We start from the raw sequence: 15,849 nt of genomic DNA, 5'->3' as shown, positions 1-15,849 counted from the left end.
CTGAAACTGTTTAAAAATATAACTGTCTTCTATTTGCCAGATAGTTAAAGACAAAACTTCAGATGAATACTAATTTTTCTCCCTTTCTCCATTTCAGTCAGGAAAAACTTGCCTTGCCTCTCAGTGTATTATCAGTGTAGTATTCCACATATAAATGTAATTTTTACTTGGTGTAATAGCTTTTCCTGGAATTTTCTTGCACTTTATTTTAGTGAAATGAAGCACCATCTTCAAGACACGAATACTTATTAAATAAATTCATTTGTTGCCGTTACAGAGCTGGGATTATTTTCATCTCAATAAAATATTCTAAGATTTTTCCAGCACCGCATTGGGGACAATTTAGCAATTTACTGATGAATATTAGGCAATATGTAACAAAGTCAAGTTGCAAGAAGATTCCAATGCAAATCTCATAGGACCCCTATAAGAATCACCCAGTGCCACTGATAAACATCATCTTATCTGCTAAATAGGCTGATGGCAGTCAACAAGTTGAATATAGGCCGAGACAGCCTATCAATCTCTCATTTTGTTCCTGAGGTATTGTCAAATTGCTCACCAAAAAACAAACAAAAATAAAATAAAACAATACAAAAAGCACTCTGAGACCTCTGGGCATTTTCCTTATAATCATTTTGTTTTCTTTGTTCTTCTTAAATGTACTTTAAGAAGTTTGCTTTGATTACATAAACATTATGTGGGCGTACGTAATCAATAATAGGGATTGATTCTTTCTATTTCTCACTAACAGGCTCACTAACAGGCTTCTAGACCATTGGGACTGGGGCCCAGGGGGATTTTATGGCATATAAATGTATTCATTCAGAATTGCCTCTGCTTTGTAGACCGAAACAGATCAGAACATAATCTGAAAGATTATTTTGTTATTCTGTAGATATTCACAGAGATACTGTTTGTAGGTGTTGAAATACTGAGTGCTAGTTTGAGCTTTTTCAATCAGTGAGCCCACCCTCTGTGTCTGTCACCAGGTAAACATAAGTTTTACTGGGAATTATTAACAGCCTTTGTTTTATCCCCTTTACTCCCAGTCAGCCCAGGTAGAACTTGTTTTTGTGCCTTTGACAGATTCAGCTAGCAGACATGCGCGTGCACACACACACACACACACACACACACACACACATAACCAAAAATGCCTTCAGTAATGTTATCGAAAGAAGGAAACAGATTAAATTGTTATAGCTCATCACACTTCTGAAAGCAATTCATGAGTTAAATTGATTGAGCTCCATCTTAGTTTTCATTGTGAGATTGCACAGAGGATATTACGGAAAGGAGTGTTTTCTACCACAGAGAGGCCGTGGAGTCTCCTAAGCAGATGGAATTTTTAATTAACACAATTCCACAGACTGTGTTAAAACAGAAGAAATTCTTATGGGAGCTATCACAAAGTACGAGCGCAAGATGATGTTTTTTTATGTTGATACTACATAAAAAAATGTATTTGTTAATCTGCCTTGTTATCTTAACGTACTTTAAATGCGATCTTTGAAAATCTTGTAGTTAACTACAAATAACAGACATTGTAATCCTTTTTAATTTCTTTATGCTACATTGTAACAAGACGCTGATGGATTTGACTCAAAACCAACAGTGGTTACCATCACATGAGGAAAGGCTAACACACACTGGCTATTGGATGCATTGGATGCTGTATGTGTCTGCTGCACTCTCTGAACATGTGATAGAGAATGGGGTAATAGTCAAGGCAAAGTACAGGATGCGCCGACCTGGGAAATGAATTTCATAAAATTGCTGCTTTCTGCAGTATGTGTGTGTGTGTTGATTCCAGGAAATGGTGTATTCTGTATCAACATGCGATGGTGCAGGTCATTATAATTAGTGCACACGGAAAACAGACAGAAAACAAAACGTGGGCGATTTTAACTCAATATGCTGCAGGAGGGGTTTACCTGCAAACGAACAGACTGGAGCCATAAAGACATCTGTGATTATATAGGCAATAGGATTTTTAATTCCAATTGCACAGTAGGATTAGAGGATATTGAAATGATCTCTTAAAACAGATTGGGAGACATCTTTTAGAGGAAATGCAGTTGCATGGGAAAAGTGTGATTATCATTCCATTTAGTCCTAAAAAGTTCCTTTAAGATCCAGCTGTGCTTGCACACAACACACACAATTTATTATTGTGCTATCTACTGTACAATATAAAGCGCCTTGAGGCGACTTTTGTTGTGATTTGGCGCTATATAAATAAAATTGAATTGAATTGAATTGAATTGAATTGAACACAGGAAGAGAGCGTGCAAAACACAAGGGAGTAAATAAAAATGCTCTCATATTAGACACACCTATAGTGTCAATTACATACATATCGTATTTGCAAGATTTTCAGAAAACCTTTTCTGATTTAGTGACAGACACAGTGAAGAAAGGACGGGAAAGTGGAGGGCGAGAGGGGAAGACATGCAGCAAAGGGCCAGGGGACGGACTCGAACCTGGGCCAGGCACTCTCGACTGTATGGCATGTGGTCGCCCGCTCAATGCACTGAGCTAAACCAGCACCTAAGATTCACAGAAAACTTGATCTCTGACCTTTGACATTGAGGTCGAGGTCACTGAGAGTTACTCATCTGAGACTTTTAATAGATGCACTTATGGTACTAATTTGAAAATCATAGGTGACTTCCTTTTTGAGTTATTGCATTCATAATATTTTTAGAAAAAATGACTTCTGACCCTTGACCTTTAGGTTGAGGTCACTGAGATTCAAACTTGTCTGAGACTTTTAGATACACACATGGTCTTTTATGTCTGAGAGTGAGAGTTAACTGTGTATTTGGAAATAAAACATCACAAATACATTGATAATACTGCATTCGACATCCTTACAAGTTCCCTAACACTAAGCGGGACCACCAGACAATGAATTTCATCTTGAAAGAATTAATTGGAATAGCATACAGTTTGAGGTGGCTTTTGTGTGTTATCTGACTGCCTTAACTCCCCTTGTAAGAGCTCTTATAGAGCCATTTTATAGAGAGAAAATGGCTCATGCTTAGAAAATATGTCTAAGCATGAGCCAAAAAAGAAAAAGGATGCTCGGTCATGGGTTAAACTTGCAAATAAGTGCTTCTCTCTCTTAAACATCACAATCAGTGTAAAAATCTGCCATACGTGCTGACACATCAAACAGGAACACAGCAACAGTCTTAATTTTCTGCTCTTAGCTTCACTGTGTGTCCACCTCCTCACTCACATGAAAGCAAACAGAGAAAGGTGAAGTGAAGATAATGTTAATGGAACTGTGGCCATGGTGCGTTGCCATAACAACATAGCATTAACATTAGTTCCCAACAAATCTTAAAATGCCAGTCAAAATATCAGATCGCTGCATCCTTATTTTGGATGGTTTTTTTGACCTAAATATATTTGACATGTAAATGAAATTCAGTTTTTAATAATCAAGGTAAGTTTACTTTTAGTTTGAGCTAAAAGTTAAAAAAAGTTAAAAAAAATTACACAATAGGTTCAGTGGTTTAGATGTATATTTCATGATATTCTAGTTAGAAAAGTAACTCATATGTGTATATATAAGATGTTTAATATGAAGTTACCCTTCTTGGACTGCACAAGTGTGTGGAGCAGCAGTGACTGCCTCTGATGAACACATCATCCAAGCAACAGCAATGGGAGACATGTCAGGAATGAATGCTGGCCAGGGAAGTGTTTGTATATGCTCCTGATCCAGAAAGACCTGCGCTACTCTCGCATCTGTCCTGCTGAAACAGCTCAAGTACAGGTTGGAACGCCTCATCTCAGTACCTCTGTCAGATTTACACCAAGAACAATCAGATCAGCGATGGTGCGTTTATCGACATGCGAGGCTGCAGCAACAGCTCACACACCATCCAGCCTATCAGTCGCCCAGCCTTGGTCAACTGCACTCAGCCATGGCGTGGTGGTCCTAAAGGAAGTGTTGTACATACACTGTTTTTTGTGCTCTGAGACCACTGGCTTGAGAATGAAGTAAATTTAACCCATTCTAAAGTGTACAGTTAAATTAATAAGTATTTGGCAAATAAATTGCAGATTAGGGCTTCACATTTAATCGAAAAAGAATCAAAATAACAATCAGAAGGTCCAATCAAGACAATCTTGTCCATGTCTGTTATTTGTTTGATTTTATTTTGTTTTAAAAGTCTGTTAATTACTTCTCCTAGTGTGTACGTCTGAGTGTGTTGTCATGCGACTCTGTTGCATGCGGTCTGCAACCTGGAAGCATCATGGAGGAAAACTCGAACATGGAGCCGACTGCTTAACTCAAACAGCTTGTGCCAAATAAAGTTGCTGTGTCTGACGTTCTGTTTGACGATCGCAAAGACAACATCGCTCATTAATTGCAATCGTGGGGAAATGTTCAATTAATCACACTTTGATTTTGATTCGAGTTTTATCGCCCTCCAAATGCTTCTCACAGAATGTGTTTTTTTTTTTCTTTGAGAGATTAAAATTATGTGCCGAGAAATGGATTAACTTCCTGAAGATGAATCAAAATTCATATATGTTCATCCAAAATGGGCTTGGAAAGCCATATTGGCCATATTTAGAGCATGTACAGATGTTTATTGCAATGTTTCTCTCTATACTCACGGCACACGGGTTGATACAATCAACAACAAACCCTCCAAATGATCAAATAATACATTTTGAAGATCAGAATAAAACCAACCAAGCATGTAATGCTCTATGAAGGTGTATAAGGGATATTCAAAACCTGCATGCATACTCAATAAATCCTTAATGGCAGCGATAACATCTAAAAGCCCCTTTTCTATTTATTTTTACGAGATGATACATGCAGCCCGATACATGCAGGGTTTCTTATACTTCTGCAACGGAGTGCTTCCTGGACGTCAGCCTGAACCTCTCATTCACAGATGCTTGGCATGTGAGAGCTCGACAGAGAGCTCCCAGCACAGAGGCAAACTGAGGGCAATTGCTCAGTGTGAACGCTGTAAAGTAACTCATCAGCAAAACAGCAGCCTGCACCCCAGGACTGCAGCCTGGTGTGCTCAGGTCAAGAAAATTACAATGCAGGAGTGTGCAATCTGTGAAGAATCTGTGGAGCATAATTCTGTTCATCAACTTGAGCATCCCAGGGAACAAACTGGATCTGCCCTTGGGAGAGCATGATGTCAGCCAATAGCTAAATATCCCCATTAACTCAGGAATGTGCGAGGAGCATGCACTTTTAACATGTTTGTGCATACAAATACATTTACTGAATATAAATATGGTTTACAGTTGCTGAAAATCTTAAGTTAGAAGTATAATACTGTATGAGCATGATGAATAAATCATCCAGATTTGACTGAACCAAGCTGACATGGCTTGGCAAATATGGTGTTATATACGGCTTTAGTGACATGTTGTCCAAAGATCAGAGGTTTCTTTTTAACTGCTATGTTCTTTGGCATATATTTCCCTTCCATAATCCTGCAGCCACTCTAGGGAGAACAGTGGTTTGGGACCACACCATGAACAAAAATATTTCAACTGATTTCAATAAAGCAAGACAGGAACCAAGTCTGTGATCTCTTGCAGTCAGTTAGCATCTTCAAAGTGACTTTGGTGCATTAAGAGGGCGATAAGACAGAATCAGTCTGCTATCAGTTTGTGATTGAATGGGGTCAAGTTGGTAATTACATGCAATTTAGTTGTTATAATTCAGCGATTTATTGTTGAAAATCAAGTATCTGTTGCCATCTATAGAGACAGCGACAGCCATAGGCAGTCCATTCATCATCCAGCCAGAATGTCACATATCTGAAACAGAAATTTCTCGAAAAATAGTGACATGGTTGCTCTAGGACAACGATTTAACTGCAAAATGACATGAGCACTCAGCAACCGTGCTTTTATATACAAATATAACCAGAATACAACCAGCTGGCACCCGGTTGAGTCGAGTCCCCTGTGGCAAAGAGATGTGTCACAGACAACTTGCGCTTATTGGTACAGAGTGACTCAGATTGATGGCAATGTGTTGACAATCTGTCTTTGTGTAGAAATTAGATGGCAGTTATTCGCAAATCTTCGCCACGCTGTCTGAGAACCATTGCAGTCATTGTGAGTCAAACTATTATTATTTGGAGACTTTGTGGGATTAGCAAGTGACCTTTGCAGTCGCCTTGTGATCAAAAGTGGTCACCCAGATGTTGAGGGTGTTGCACGCTTAACCTCTGGGCCACCAGTTGGTCACCACACAATTACTAATCAGTCACCCAATGTGAAAAAATGATTTACAATCAACAATTACTCAAGTATGACTCAGTCGTAAAGAGAAAAGATCACAGAATCTAAACAGTGTTTAAGAAATGTGATCTTTTTCTTTCTTATTTTATGGTTCTAAGGGCAGTGAACCATTTGCATGCAAATACTTTCTGCATGGATATATCATATTGCGTATTTCTGTATTATCTTAATGCAGTCCATACATTCTGGATGGTGCTTCTAATTCTGTGAGTATGTGCTTTCTTCTTTAAATGCTGTTTTTTTAAGTGCTCCAAATATGAAAACACAATTGTAGTCCCACCCTTTGTTTTGTTTTTTTGTAATCTCTTTGCATCAAACTGGGCCTGATGGTGGGTTGCACGTGGCATGCAAGTGGGTCGTTTCAGCCTCAGAAGCTTCAGTTTTTAAAAAATCTTGTTTTTCTGTTTTTGCTTCAAGGGTTAAAGGCTTATGAAATAAGGACACAGTAGGAAAGACACACAAGCCACATGATCTGCAACTAGCAAACATTCCTTGCTGACCCCTAGATATAGTACAGAACAGTTTTCTAATATGAAAGCTGTTGCTGGCTGATTTCGCTCTCTAGGGGAGTCTGTCTTGAGGCCAAAGAGCCACCACATTATTTGCATGGCAAACAAACTGGAAAACTTTTGAAACTGATGTGATTTGAACTCTGGAGTTTTTCAGTCACCAAAGCAGCTTGCCAACATTTACCAAGGGAGTGCTGCCTATGGAGCTGTGATGAGAGATTCACAGTGCTCACAGGGTCTGTGCTTCTTGCAGAGAGAACACATTTCTCTTACCAGCTTGGCTGAAATTGGACCACCAGATGGCATCTCTGCATCTCTCCCGACACTTGATTAAGATCCGATGCCTGTGGTCTATCCTCTCCAGAATCACAGCTCTCATGTGAAGTGGAATCAATATTTGATTTCCTCTTTTAAGTTGTGTTCCCTTAAATATTTTTTTTTCTCCATGAAGATGTCTGAGGCAGATACAGATGTATACAAGGGAAGAAAGCTATGCAGACATCGGAGGCACTGCTGAGGGAGGGTGCTCCATATTTACTTTAAAACAAATGTGTAGAGGAGAAGACAACAAGGTGCATTTACATTGCATTTTGGATCAAAAACAAATATCATTATTTGCACATTAATGTGAGGATTTGTTGAGCCGTTGTTGTCATGCATTCCTCTGACTGACTCAGCTGTTTCCGAATGATGAGACCATTTATGAGTCTGTGTTCATTAATGTTCAAATCCTTTGTTGGTTGTTATTTAAACTCCTTCACACCTATCTTGTTTCAACATTTTACATATTTAGATTTTGGTTTCAAACACACCAAAATTGATTTAAAAGACAAAGAGCAAATTGTACAGGGTTTGGTTTGGTTTAGTTTTTTAAGATCAGACCCATTAGCAGCAGAAGTTGCACCCCATATCAGGATATGATATAGATAGAATATAATTACACAGTGCTTACGGTACTTAGTCTTCTCTCTGAAAAGAGCACAGCAGCACAGCTTAACTTTGCAACCTTGCATATGAGAAAATCACAAGACCTCTGGAACAATGACCTTTGGACAGATGAGACCAAAGTGGAGATGTTTCAACACAATGCACACTGCCAGATTTGATGAAAACCAAACACAGTATGAACACAAGCACCTAATAACTTGGATTCTGCTGGCTAATGGCGACACTTGGTGTTGCAATCAGGAAAACGTTTTCAAAGTTCATAGGTTCAGTCCGTCATTTTGGGTCATAATGAACAAAGATTTCAGTCTATTTAAAAATCTTGGTCATACTACTTTTAAAAATTAAGGATTGTCTATAGTATGAAACTAAACACACACTTGTGTACAGTTTCACATTTAGAAATGTAACTGCAATAGAAAGCATGAGCCTTTAGCCTATAATTCAACAGTTAAGAAATTATTGTTAATCTTAAATAAACCTTGTTTTATGTCCATCGTTGATACGATAACTGATTTAATATAAAATCCAACTCCAAAGGTTATTGGGATTGTTTTGTTTAGTATTCTGTGTATGAAGCTCAGGCTTCCATTAACACACCACAGTCCAAGGTGAGAATGCTCTATAATGGCATTCTCTGCCTTTCTTGCTTCCTTCTTCTGCCATATAACAAAACACCCTATGCACATGCTAACAATGTTGGACTAATCTTTAACAAGAAAACCTGCTGCTTGTTGTTGCACTTGCACGTTTAAAATAGAACCCATAATATGTGTACTAATTTGACCAGACTGACCATACTGTGAGATGACATTAAGTTGAGGCCAATTAAAAAAAAAAAAAAAAACAACTCTGAGAACAAGTTGTTCCGTTACTTAAGGGCTCAACTTTTTATGCATGTATGCTCTAAACAAACTGTCTTGATAGAAGCGTGTGGAGCGACTGCGGTCTTTTGCCTTCTCTGCTAATTTGACTTGAGAACAACTGGAGGTCAGAGCACGTTATCGTCTCGTCTTAAAATGTAGTAGTGGGCAGTAATGGGATTAAGTGAAATGAACACTCAACTTTAGTTTAAGGAAAACATTAAAGAAACTGTCCAATTAATGTTTCTGTTCCAAATGTGTTTTATGTAAACCTATGTTGAAATTCATGTAGCATAACAGCTGTCACTAATATCCGGCCTTCAACAGACAAACAAAAAAATAACCAAACTAATTTAACTATGTGTAAATAGTGATGTTTTTTTTTACTATTGTTAGTATAATTATAGCATTTTGTGTCTGAGGGTTACATACAGTAGTTTTTCGTGATGACTGGTATCCCAAACTGATGTTTGCACAGTTCTTGCATAGTGGAACTGATGTGTGATCCACTCCCCAGTAAAGGGTTTATCCAGGTGGATATCCCAGGTCAGGGCTATGGTGATTTTTATATTTTAAGGTGTGAAATTATTGCTGTGAAAAGCTATGTCATGTTATGCCAGCAAAATAAAGCACACCTTGTTGCACAAGCTCAGGTATTGGTGGGGACACAAGACTTCAAACTGACTTTTAATCAAAGAAAAAGAGCATGAGCTGCAAAGCTTACGTCAACAGGAAATGACACGTGAGATGTCGGATATTCTAAATAATCCTGTAGCATCATGTTAAACACATTACATTTATTAATTTGATCGTATAACACAGGTGTTCTCCTGGTCACACTCCTTACATGATGCTCTTCTTTGCTTGTGTTTTTATTTTTTTTAATAAATGAAAAAATCATTGATTTAAAGGTTGGTATTTATTTAAGCTGTAACGTGGTCTATCTTAGTTGTTTAGACGCTGAAAAAAACCCCCTTTTAAACGTGGGTGGCATGTCAGAGGTCTGAAGCAAACTGGAGATGCGAGTCAGAGGCTACAGTTGTGGTCCACACAGCAGTACAATTCAAACCTGGGAGAACATTATTTGGCTGCTTACCAACCGTACATTACATGTGATTCTATGTTACTTTGCACTGTTAGCAACAAGTAAATAAAGCGTACATTTTCTGGAAACACAGGTTAATCATAAGACAAAAAAACTTTAAGTAGTATCATAAAGCAGCAGGTTAATGTTTATGCAATTCAACAGGATAAGTCCATTTTTTCCTTGAATTTTAGTGCCATCGATGCACAGTTTTTTCCGTGCTGCATATTCACGACTAATGCAGAGTCTGAGCAGGTGTTGCATTTATATTTCTGCTCATCAGCATTAGCGATAACTTATTCCATACCCAGCACCACCGAGAAATGACACGAGGGCTATGAAAACCAGGAATCTGAGGCAAACATCGGATCAATTGGGCTCTCATTAAGTCATAACCTGTTAAGCATAAGATCACATTCAGATAATTTGTGCTCTGCAGGGATAAATCAAAATGGTTAAAGTTGTTTGATGTCGTGCAGTTGGAGTTAGATTGGCTTTGATGCCGCCTCAGGGTGCTGAGTAGAATCCACAGTTTAGTATGTCTCTCAAAAAAGCTTGAGGATGGGCTTATTTAGGCACCATGACACAGGGAGTGGAGTAGGAGGCAGAGGATAAAGAAGCTAATCTTGTCAGCCTAAAGCCTGCTCCTCTTTCTGAATAACACTGCAGTTTGGTATTCTTTGTCCTGGCATTTAAATGGAAATATTATGAGACTTGGGCCTGTTGAGGAACATTTCACAGCTGTCTCTGCCCTGAGAGAAAGCAGACAATTTGGCATTAAGCATTCTGCAAATGTGCTGCATGTGTTTATCTGTTCTAATGACCTTAAGAGTATGGCTTTTACCAGCATACTAATCACCTGTGTGTGCTGTGCTGCTACTTTGCATTCAAATGGCTTGTCAGGGACAACATACGTGAAGGCAAAACTATCTAAAAAAAAAAATGTTTGTTTTGGATGTTTGTTTAGTTTAAACTTTTCACCTTTATCTGTTTAAATGGAATCTAATACACTAGGCTACAAATGAGAGAGGAATTACAACAATGATGGGGTAATAAAGATGTTCAGTGAGCTGAAACTCCGAAAGGGGGTACAATTAGGTTGATTTGCAGCAATTAAAGTGTCATGTGAGTGCTTTTCAGTAAAATCTTGTGGGTGACAAAAATATGACTCACACACGCTGCAAGGCAATTGCAAAGCCTACAGACTGGGATGCTGTCACTCGGTGGATGTACTTAAGATGAAAAACATTAGCTGTAGCCGCACAACAATATTCCAGCAAGCAAGGCCCATTTGAATCTATTTTCCCCCAAAATTTATAGAAGATACTTGTTGCTTAAAGAAGAAAAGTGAAATCCTGGTCTGTAATTTCCTTTGTACCTCATAAAGGTGATTTCACTCTGTTTCTTGATTTATCTTTTGGACTGCAAACTGCTATTTTATATGTACAGTAAAAGGCATAAGTAATTTCAGGAACCTTTTCACATGTGGCTACTGAACTATGAGCAATTTCAAAGTGTTCACTACTTCACCTTTTGTAAATGCACAGGGTTCTTTCTTTATTCAGCATTTTAGAGCATCACTTTGGTGCAAAAGCCAGCTACCCTAACTGCTATTTTATTACCGCAGCCACAAACAAAAGTGGCCAACCACACAAATGCAAACCACAGATCTATAAAAAATCACTATAAAGGCAGCACCGGCAGAATATTTATTAACCTCAAAGGTGTATACAGTAGCTTGTGATACACAGTTTCATTTTAAGACACTGGAACATACCCTTTGCCGGGCATGTATTATTCATACGTTTTAGCAGCACAATAAGCAGTTTGTAGATTTCGGGTTGCCAATCATTGGCATTCTTTAAGTGGTCGGGCTGCTCATTGAGTGGGAGATACATGAGGGGTGGGGTGCTCCATCACTCTTCTCCTCTTCCACTAAAAGGCTCTGACATATCTCCCTGGAGGCCTACAGCCAGCTTGGTGCTCTCTGTACACAACTTAATGGCTGCTGTCACTGCGCAACTCATCCATGATAGCCCGCTCAGCGGCACCCCAATTACTAGATTTTGGAGACAGTTTTGATATACATGTTACACTGCGGTATTATTAAACAAAGACTGTCATGACTTTGCCGTTTGTGTTCAAAGACAGAGTCAAGAGTTGGAGCATCGCATTGCCTGATAATTCAATCGATGTTAGTCGTGTTTATTTAACTGACATTTACGCCTAATGGTATCCACACTTATTTTTTCTCAATTTTCAAAGATCTGGGTGATGAAAAGCTAAAAGACTTTTAAACTACTTATTATTTTACTAGTGGAAATTACTTTATTTCGCTGGCATACAAAATGAGCCCATCATAAACAAACAAACAACCCAAATTTTACAGTCTGTGCATTCCTGATTACCTGTTGACAGCAGTTTTAGCCGTCTGGAATAAGTTCTTTTTGTTTCTAGTAAAATAAGTTCTTGAATCAGACATAAGGCCAGAGAAGAGCCTTTTCAAGGGTGCATTTGAAAAGCAAAAATAATCTTCCTACATAATATAAAAAACATGGCACTTAAAATTCATATATTCAAGATTCTGATTTTAGATGTAATCTGGGTTGGACCTTGTAATTACAGAAGTTAATGTTTTTAATGCTACCTCTTCTATTTGTTAAAGGCAGGTAGTGTATAAATGAATGAAACGGTGCTCAAGCTATCATTATTATTTTTGCTGTAAGCTGTAAAGACCACTATAGGCTCCCCATTCACTTAAATACTGAGATCCAAAGAGTAATTAAATAAATAAATAAATAAACTGCCTTATAGCTGAGAGAGAAAGCCTGTGGGTGAGCTGCACTGACCTATATCAACACAAATAGTGCGGCGCACTGTGCTGTACATTCATTAAGTTAACTCAATAGACACCGCCTATGCTTTCCAGGAGAAAAATAAAACAGGCAGAAATGTTCAGCCTTCACATCTTGTCTGTTGTTCTGTAGGTCTGTACTTTCAACAGAAACTGTATTTGCAGCATTAAGTGACTTTATCCTCACTCTAACACCTTACTCACATACTGTGAGACAGTATTATTCCACTGTTTAAGAAAAAGTGTGAAATCCTAAATAGAATTGCAAGAAAAAAAAATACATCCATTAGTTACAGGTGATCTGTTTGTTAACTGTCATGACAGATTTCTTGTTTTTGTTTTTTTCACTGAGACTGTTTAAATATATCTTGAACAACAGGAGAAAGGCACACAGATTAAATTTAACCAAAAAAACAGATTCAGACTGAATCAAAGATCATAAAGTTTCTTTATCCTCTTCTGGACAACCTTTGACCTGTGACCTGCTTGCTCAGATTATCCAGAGTTCTCCTAATGAATTACCGTTTCTTTGTAAAGGACACATTTAGCCTTTTGTTTAGTTAAATATGTGTTTTGCCACAATAGGCCTACGTGCAGCCTGGATAAACATACTGTAATTCAGCTCTGATTGCAGAAAGATGAATAGTTAAGGAAATGTGCTCATAACACTGGGTAAAGGAGAAACTCTAAGTTGGAGTTTTTGACCCCTGATAATGCCAACGAGCAATGCTTTGTAGAGCGGGTGTGCCATTTGGATACTGTTATTAACCCATTATTTCACTGATTAGGTAACATCTCTGTTTTGTTTTATGTCTTTGGTTGTAATCTAAGCAAACATGGATATGAATGACACAGAGTTCATAGTATTGCATGTGCCAAATTACAACAAGTGACCTCAAAGCTCTTTAAGATTGTAAATTTGAACACAATTATTATTGATTATAAGAACTTTTTACAGGACACTTTTACCCCAGGGTGCTGGGCGCCTTAACATAAGCTCAATAAATGATTTATCATGCTTCAGTTTTTACTGGATATTGAAGGAAAAACAGACTTTCAGTGAACAAACAACATTGTATATATTGAAACACAGTCCTCTTGCAATATTAAGTATATGGAAGTAGTGGGAGCAATTTCTGTACATGGTATAATGTCATCTTAGTGGCATCTCTGGTTTGTTTTATGTCACTGTTGTGTTGTAGGTCTCCTCTTAGACAGAAATCCCAGGCTCTCTGACCAAATGAAGACAGTCTAAATCTCAGAGAAATGGGCTGTCTATGTGCTGTACCTTCAGATAGTTGTCTGGGGTACTGCTCTGCACTGAATCAATATCCAGTTAATTTCGGGCCACACTCTGATCCTTCAGCGGCGGCTCATACATGCAGCACTCCTCTCTAGAGGAAAACTGTCGGTGAGCAGAGCAGCTCGGGGGAACAGATCAGAGCGCTGGATGAACCAGATGCTGGTTTGCACATCAGTCACCTGTTTCTGTTATTAACCTTTACTTAATACTTCACTGATTAAAACAAGAGTGTCTGACAAACGGGAACAACTGCAAAAAGTTTATTTGTGGTTTAGTGTGTATCTTGTAAGGGACATGTGAGCCACAAACTACTGAGGATAAACCCTGGATATCTTGTTTGAGATGCTGTGCACTGACCGTAAAGTGACAGAATGAACAGAATGTAAACAGATGGTTTTTCCAATATGCTACATGACTCACCTTGTAAAGATTTCTCTGCACTACATCTTTTATTATTTAAATCAATATGTGAATCTTTATACTAGTCCATTTGCGATATAAAAAAAAGAGAGATCCCGACTTCTTTCAAAGGACTCGTCTGAAAGGAAGCACTTTGGCAATTAAATTCCCCCCACCATAATTAATCAGTGAAATCCATTATTTCTGTCTGCACAGTGTGATTCACAGCGACCAAGTAATAATTGCTTTCCATAAGCCTGAGGAACATAGGTACTTCTGAAGGTCTTAAATGCACTTTCTTGTCCTTAAGGGCAACACCAACTCAGCCAAACAACTTGCTGCTGCTAACACCTTAACACGTAATCTTTGGAAATTATAATTCCCCTAAGTAGTGTATATATACATATATATATATATATATATTTATATATATTTGGTTGTCATATTTTAGATGAAGAACACTGTGCAGATGTAGCACTAACTGTAAAAACAAATGCAAAAACGTCCCAAAATATATTGGCTTGACAAAACAAATAGCGATTATAGAGCGAAATCCTCATAAATGTACTGTTGAAAATAATGACACAACAGTTCATTGCAATTATTTTTACTATGGAAATGATTTATTCAGATAATTTCAAGTCTTGAGTAGAAATCCATTAAATATATGAAACCGAATACATTTTTGTGCCAATAATCAATAATAATAAATATCATATGTTATTTAAAATGGAATATATTCATGGGTTTAGTCATATCCAGCAGCCAGCCACAACACTGAAATCATCTGCTTTCCTCAGAACGCCTCTGACTCATCGACCCGTTGACACGGGACCTCCTGGGGTGTCCTGCAGGTTATCACATGGGCTTCCTGGATTGAGCTTGTTCCAGCACATCCTGCAGGTGCATGATTATTGCTGCTGTGGGGCTCGCTCCACAAGCCATTCCCGAGCAGTTTTTGTGGCTTGGAGTGTGTTGATCTCAGCAAAACTATGCTCGTATAGACCGCAGCCCTCCCAGTGTACAAGAGAAGAAGTTAAAATGATGCATTGATGAATATTTGAGCTTATATAAAACTTAAGACTTAAAACCCCAACAGTGCACTCTTTATTTATTTATTTTTTAAAATATGGTATTTTAGTTCATTTTTAATATCTGGATACACTGACTTTCCCAGGAATTAATGTTGCCAGATAAGAGAATAAGAGAATATCTCTGTTTGGACTGATATTATGTCTTTTCTCATGGATAATTCTCATGAACTTTGTTTGGCTAGAGGGGTTGTGTTGTTATATCTTTCATTTTAAAGTACTCCAGGCAGTCAGGTAACAAGCTTCTCCCCATCTAAACCAAACAAATGTGTTTTGGAATTGCTGCCAAAATTCAACTGGCCTTTTTAAAATATTCTTTGGCAGCGTTTAAGCATTTATTTGAGTTTTTTTGCCCTGTCCAGTCACCACTGAAATGGCATTTTCCACGAATACTACTTGTGCCAACTCAGAAGCGCTTATCCGTCTGCTTGTGAATGCAAAGCAGAGTCATTTTCTGAAGATGGCCACTGGACCTTCTGTTATTGGTAGTATCGT

The 15,849-nt window shown here is 38.1% G+C and overlaps 1 long non-coding RNA gene across 1 annotated transcript; it reads left to right on the top strand.

Annotated features, from left to right (window-relative positions):
• Nucleotides 1-3,345: 3,345 nt before the first annotated feature.
• Nucleotides 3,346-4,341, top strand: LOC112847316 (uncharacterized). The gene is made up of 3 exons (XR_003220798.1): nucleotides 3,346-3,457; nucleotides 3,625-3,790; nucleotides 4,212-4,341. It is a non-coding gene; the product is annotated as an uncharacterized LOC112847316 (long non-coding RNA).
• Nucleotides 4,342-15,849: the final 11,508 nt, after the last annotated feature.

Source organism: Oreochromis niloticus, linkage group LG1, assembly GCF_001858045.2.
Source record: "Oreochromis niloticus isolate F11D_XX linkage group LG1, O_niloticus_UMD_NMBU, whole genome shotgun sequence".
Classification (NCBI taxonomy): domain Eukaryota; kingdom Metazoa; phylum Chordata; class Actinopteri; order Cichliformes; family Cichlidae; genus Oreochromis; species Oreochromis niloticus.
Note: the sequence above shows the minus strand (reverse complement) of the source record. Positions and strands in the feature narration are given on the sequence as shown.